The sequence below is a fragment of the Scleropages formosus genome, chromosome 5 (assembly GCF_900964775.1).
Source record: "Scleropages formosus chromosome 5, fSclFor1.1, whole genome shotgun sequence".
In the NCBI taxonomy this organism is placed as follows: domain Eukaryota; kingdom Metazoa; phylum Chordata; class Actinopteri; order Osteoglossiformes; family Osteoglossidae; genus Scleropages; species Scleropages formosus.
The window spans coordinates 9,960,513-9,967,828 of NC_041810.1; the positions used below are offsets into that span (position 1 = coordinate 9,960,513).

Genomic DNA, 7,316 nt, shown 5'->3' on the forward strand with positions numbered 1-7,316 from the left:
TATCCTTAACGAACCAAGTGGCTTCTCTGTTCCACGTTCAGGACTGATGGGGACAGAAGACACAGCGGAGGACTATGATGATGCTGTGGCTGTAGAACAGAGTCGACATTTTTTACCAGGTGAGTTTCTCTGTACACACAAGTGATGTGAATTTCTCTCATTACTATCTTCCTATTAAAAAAAGTGTGCTTTTAAGAGAAATTTTTTTTTTTAACTTTTTCACAAGTACATTTGAAAAGAAAGCAAATCATTTTACTTTTCTACATTTCTATCACCCTCTTTTAAGTTTTTCATTTACTGTTTTAACTTTTTAAATCCATTTGTCTTTTGTAGCACAAACCCAGTACTGTAGTATTTTCTCCTAACTGTCAGCTCTCCTCTGTGGATTTCAGTTTAGTTTATTCTTGACCAGCCAGTTTATTCCCTACTTTGGTCCCACCTTCTCTGACAACCCAGTTCACTCAAGTTCAGAAGTGGTGGTAGAAGCAACTAAAAAAAATCTTATTTAAAAAGTTAAAAATGGGATGACATGTTGCTGCAGTGGGTATCACTGCCACCTCACATCGCTGGATGTTCAGGCGTAGATTCTCATCTGACTCAGTCTGTGTGGAGTTTCAATGTTCTCCTCATGTCTGAGTAGGTTTCCTCTGGGTTCTCCAGGTTCCTCCCACAGTCCAAAGACATGCTGTTCAGGTGGACTATTGACTGCTAAAAAGTGACCCATAGTGTGTGTGAGTGACTGAGAGAAAGTGTGTTTCACTGCTGTGTGGATGAGTGACTCATTGGAAGTAGTGTATCTAGCAGTGTAAGTGACCTTGGTGAATAAGGTGTGGGTAAAACACTACGTACTACATGGTGTTACGTTGGAAGTCTCTTTTGGAGAAAAGCATCTGCTGAATGAGTAAATGTAAATGTTTTCCTTCTCTTATGGGAAAATTTTATGAGCTTGTTTAAAATTCTTCCTGAATGATTTGGGTCGCTTTTATTTTAATAATTTAACTTAAGCATCTGGACTGTGGGAACAGAAATGGCTCTTGATATGTTACCAGCATTATTTTTGGTACTTAAAATGTTTTACTTTTGTGGTACTTTTTACTTTAAATTTTTCAACAAGTACTTTTTAATTCAGTAATTATTTTTGAAAAATTTCAAATCACAGTCTATTCACTTGAGCACTACCTCTGATGTGTACAAGGATGTGTGTCACTGTGTCTCCTACTGTGTCCCTGCAGAAGAAGAAGCGTTAACCACTGTGACCCCTGGTGAGGGACCCCCTGATCCTGACCACACTGACTATGATGATGTGGGAGACGGAGGATCGTCTGCAGTTCTGGAATCTCTCTGTGACTGACAGCACAGTCTGAGTCTGAAGGTCCTTCTGCCCAAAGCTTCAAACCAAGAGGCTCATTAAGATCTGATGCTTCTAAAGTAGCTGGTAACACAGTAACTTTAGATGCTTAATTTTTATTTTTCAACAAGAATTAAATTTTCAGAAACTATTCTAATAAAACACATGCAAATTTAAATTTCTTTTTACTCTCTTGTGCTTTTCTTGTGAGTGTGAAAGTATACAGGTGGTCCCTGATTTACAATGGTTTGACTTACAGTTTTTTCGACTTTACGATGGTAAGCTGGCCACAGACATTCAGTAGAAACCTGTGATGTTTGGGAGGTTCAGTGTATTAAATCCATTTTCGACTTATGATGGTTTCACAGAACGTAACCCCATCGTAAATCGGGGGACTACCTGTATATTGAAACTAAAGCCATAGTGGACCAGTTCTGAGTCTGTTCATTCTTTTAGTGCTTCATACACGTTAAAGGTCTTGTCTAAGAATGTAATGATTGTGATTTAAAATTAGACATGCCAAAAGATTTTCACGGCAAAAATTTTGTAGCATACGGGTAATTAATATAGTCAAGTTTGTACTACACACACATTATCTGAAACCGCTTGTCTCATATGGGGTCGCGGGAAACTGGAGCCTAACCTGGCAACACAGGACAAAAGGCACACCAGGAGGGGACACACCCAGAACGAGCTGCCAGTCCGTCACAATGCACCCCAAGCAGTACTTGAACCCCAGATCCACCAGAGAGCAGGACCCAGTCCAACCCATTGCACCACCACACCACCACAGCCCCTTTTGTACTTTATGTCTTTGATGAAATTTATCCAGTGCTCATTAAATATGAAACTGTGATTTTTGTGCAGATTTCATAAGATGTAAAAGACTGTTAAATTTACAGAGTGCTGAGACATTTAAACAATTAACAGCATAGGCCATAAATGTGAATTCTCAGTATTCATGTAGAAATTCCCGATACACTGCTACTGTGTGTTATGAACACTGAAATTATCTCTTTTTTTTGAGGTTGCAAGTGTTGCCCATTTTATGTATGTATTTTGCTCAGATTTTGCGCACTATTTTCTAACATTTCTGAGCAGTAACGACCTGCGTTTTTGCTTTGTGCTGTTAGATGATAAAAAATGTACACAGAATGTGTAGAAACACAATGGGCGTTAAAGTGGCTTTTACTCTGTGGGCTCCTGCAGTTTTACCATGTTTATTACTCCTGTCTGGTGTTCTCGATATCAGTGCCAGAAAACGGCTGCAAGATGCTGCATTGGATGGCAGTTTTCACTGGATAGTGATTTGTGAAGAGAATGTATCCTTATTTTCACTCCTTTTGCATTTATTTTAGCGCAGGCCAAAATTAATAAAAATGTTAACACAAGAAGTCTGAGGAGGTGTTTTTATTTTCTGCAGCTTTAACCAAGATGCATGTTTATGTTCAGAATTGGTCATGGGAGTTTGTAGAGATCTTGCTATACTTTTTTTGGTAATTTTAAATGAGTTTTAATTTTAAAGTAGTTTTGAATTCAATAAAAATAAATGAAAGTGTTACTCCATCGTCTAGAGGCATCACATCAGGGGTTGTTTTCTTCCTTATGCCCTGTTTTTGGGATCGGCTACAGAAACTGTGCACCTGATTTGGACAATTGGTTCTTGATAATAGATGCGTGGAAATGTTGCAGAGCATTGCTCTTCATTATGGCTTAATCTGAAGTTTGTACTGAAAAGTGGATGGGCGTATGTATTATTCAGCTTTTTTTGACTGACATGGTAAAAGGGACTCTTGAGTTATGTACACATTGAAATTTTAACAGACACCTGGATCCAAGAGTGTTTGTGTGTTGTGGCCCAAGTGGACATTTACATTTTCATTTAACAAATGACTGAGGTGCAAAACAGGATTATAACATCATATTCTGTTTTCCTCCTATATGGTGCTCAAGTAGGGGTGTGGTGGCGCAGTGGGTTGGACCGGGTCTTGTTTTTCAGTGGGTCTGGGGTTTAAGTCCTGCTTGGGGTGCCTTGCGACGGACTGGCGTCCCGTCCTGGGTGTGTCCCCTCCCCCTCCGGCCTTACGCCCTGTGTTGCCGGGTAGGCTCCAGTTCCCTGTGACCCCGTCTGGGACAAGCGGTTCTGTGACCTTAGTTATCCATCTGTTTCCCAAGTCCAGAGCGGCCGTCCGTCCGACGGCCGTCGGCCTGGCTGGTTCATCATCAAAGAAAAAGTGTCAGATTAAGCGATGTTGACAGCTGACAAAAGGCGGCGCTAATGCAATCTTTTTTTCTTATAATAAACCGAAACCGGCGCAAAGGAGAGTGCGCTCATGATGGCAAGCAAAAGACGTGAAGATAAAGGCGGTTGGGAGAAGCTAAAAGAAAAAAAGCGAAGTCCTTAGAGACCGATGCTACACAATGTAAAAAAAATAACAGAGATGTTTGGCAATAGTGTTGCCAGCAGCAGTGCAACTGCAGGCAGCAGTAGCCCTAATCCTGAGCCTGATGACGGAGAGACAGCAGCAGTTGATCCTGAGCCAATGGTTCTGGTGAGTCGCCTGTCAGGACAATTAAATCAGGTTACCTTTGTCCGCCTCTCTCACTACAGAGCATGTAGCCTATGAACAGCACTATAGTAAAATCCCAGGACATCCCTGCTAGTCTGAACGTTCACTGCTATTTATCACTCCGCATTGTGTGACGTGAATATTCCATTCATTCATAACGAGACAGCAGCGATTCTACAACGGGTTACATTGCTACTGAGTTAAAAACTAGAGTAGATGAAGTAGCCTAAGTTGATTGCTCCGATTAACATGTAACATGAGAATGAACGAGTTTGCAAATAGTTTGTGCACACGTGATCACTCTCACTCAGCTTGGCTGCAGCATGACTTTTGTCGTTGCGTGGCAACAGTAGACGCCAAAACGATATTATTTTGACCGTGGCATGTAGGCTAACCCAGCCAATATCCAAATTCACACCCATTCATCCCGTTTTAAATTGCCCACGAACTGGTCATGAACTCACATCAAAAGAAACAGAATTTAACTTATAGTGCTACATGTCAGTTTGCACAATCAGGTGTTCTCACATTATCTACAGCTGAAATTATAGCAAAACATAGGCTATAATTCTCCCCAAGATTGAGATAACATCACGCAGACAACTATTTTGTTTGAAAATAAACCTAAAACAATGTGTTTGCTTTCCATAACATTCAAAGTGTTCTAAGAATTTCTAAGAATATATAAGTAATATAAAAGTAATTTAGGATTGGTTTAATATTAAGTGACAGATGTTATACTGAGACTTATATGAAATCAACTTATCTGTATTCATTTGCTTATTCAGGGACACACACACAGACATATGAATACTCAAATTGTAGAATAGTTCTGTTGTTTCAGGTTTCTAGATTCTAGGTTTATGTTAATCATTATATGTCATATTATACATTTTTGCATTCTGCTCTTTTTATGTAGATTCCAAGTATTTTAGTTCATACAATAATAAGTTTATTTCAGTCACCATGGGTTTTGTGATGTTTTTTGCCATAAATGCGATACATCGACTGCTGTAATATTGTGAGATAATAGCGGCTGTCTGTAGTTTGGTGGAGCCTATTTGGGGGAAAATCCAGGGCCGTTTTTTACTCCCAGTCTGTTCCTGTCCGTAGGTGTTTCTGTTCCAGTCCTGAGTGTCTGTCCCGTCTTATACTGTCTTTTGTGCTCCTGTCCAGGTCCAGAGGTCAAGTCCAGAATATCATCGTACCTCCTTGTTCTAGTTCTACTCACACATGTGTGTGTCACTTGTCACCTTTGTGACAATACACTGTGTGTCTCCTTGTCCCGTGTTCATTGTTTCAGCTCTACTTTACAGTTTGCACTGTGCACTTATAAATACACTTCACATATGCGGTCATTGTACTTTTGGACCATTTTCGGACATTACAGTATTTCTCATTTGGACACGACAGTTCGGAGTTGCAGGAGGCCTTTGTTCCATGACAACCAGGACAAGACTGAGAAGTGGCAGGTTTTTGATTCTGGAACCTTAGGACATGGGATTAGAAGGTAGCAAGAGATGGAGGATTTGCATGTTCTTGCTGAGATGTAGGTAGATGGGGTCAGATACTGTAGATTCTGGGTCTTTGACCATCTTGTAGCTCTAACCTGAACTTGGAAGTACAAGAAGACAGTGGAGAGAAAGAAGAAGAACAGAGAACACACTTTTACAAGTGAAAAACAACTTGTGCTGCATCATTTAGTGTATAAACTTGAATCTTTGATCCCCACTGTGAAGGGTTCTGGTTATCCGGTTAGGACATGAGGTATATTTTCCACTCGCAGGGTTTAACTTTGCTCTTTCTCTTCCCTCGTAAATGCTAATCAACAAAAAGAAATTTACAGTGATCACATCCATCAGTCTTCCCAGAGGTAAAGACACTGATGATCAGAACACGAGTGCAGAAAAGGATCCTTTGAAAGGTGTGACAATGTGTTGTGTTGTGCTTCACGCATGAGGGGTTATACCATTAATACTATTCTAATGAAGTTGTCACATTAAAGACCCAGTCTGTGTCTCATTTGGACTAAAGACACTACACAGAGGTACAAACCAAACCCCATGACCGTCCCAGTAATCAGATCCTGGTCTAATATACACTTCTGATTCTAGTGATTCTGCAGATGCTCCTGAAACTGTACTTTCCGCTACCATCATGGGTGCTGACGGGTCCCAACTTTAAAAAGGGCGACTGGAGAATGTGGTTTAAATACGGAGGTGTCCTGCTTCTCAGCCGTCTCTGTACAGCCTACGCCGATGTGGCTGCTGGACAAGGGGCTACAGCCGACTGTGAAGCCCCAGATTCAGGAAGAACAATGTGAGTTTCATTCTAGCTGTGGAGAATTGCATAAATTTCTAAAAGGATGTTTTTTATAATCACTGGTTTGAGAAATACAGCAACAGTTACACAATGGACAAATCTTCACACAGCTACTCCAGTAACGTAAATGTTTATTAAAAAAAAAAATTCTTAGGAATGTGATTAGGAGTCAAATATATGGATTTTTTCTAAAGTGTCCATTGAATGTAAACAAACTTTTTCTTTTTTCCATTTCACTGAGTTGTATATCACTTTGGACCAAAGTTTGGTGAAAAGTGTCTTCGAAATGAATTAATAAAGGCCTAAGTGTAAACATCTTCAGGTGCTTAAGTGCTGCTAATTTTCAAAAAAACAACGTAGTTTTTCTTAGTTATGGGTTCATGCCACATATCTCACAATGAGATCATAGTTGCAAATGAAAAATTATAATGCTACAACTATTAATAACTTTCTTTCCACTAAACGTGCAACGGGAGCTCAGAAACCACACGACGAGGGGCACACACCTGCGGCGCTGCAAAGGCGTCAGGATGAGGACAGATAAACACGCTAATGTGACACGGAGCAAGAGGATGTTCATGATAAGGTGCCACACAAAAGGCTGAACGGAGCTCCGTCACAGAGCTGGTCTGTGCTGTAATGTGTGCCGAGTTCTTCACCGATTCGCAGCTCGTCTGGAGTCACAGCAAAGGGTATTAAGCAGCGAAAGGCAGCACAAGTGATACAGGAGCGACATGGAGCTTAATATTGTAGGTCGCCTTGGAAAAAACCATCGGCAAAATTATTAAATATAAAATATTATATATAAAACTCATCTCTCCTACTGAGTCAAACAAAAACACGTTTTTGATGAAATTAATAGCGGGCTACTGTGTGCAAAAAAAAAAAAAAAAGTTGAAATAATGAAATACATTTCTTTATTTTAAAATTAGTTAAGGCAAAAAATTAACTTCATGTACATGAATGGTAATTAGTAATTATTATGTGTTTTTTTGTGTTAAAAAGACCGAAAATTTATTTTTGTGGTATAAAACAGTAAACAAGTGTAGACCAGTATATGTACTTCCACTCACTAC

The 7,316-nt window shown here is 39.9% G+C and overlaps 1 protein-coding gene across 1 annotated transcript in view; it reads left to right on the plus strand.

Annotated features, from left to right (window-relative positions):
- Positions 1–7,316, plus strand: part of LOC114910506 (antigen WC1.1-like) — a 64,888-nt gene that overhangs the window by 24,960 nt on the left and 32,612 nt on the right. The window lies entirely within an intron of this gene.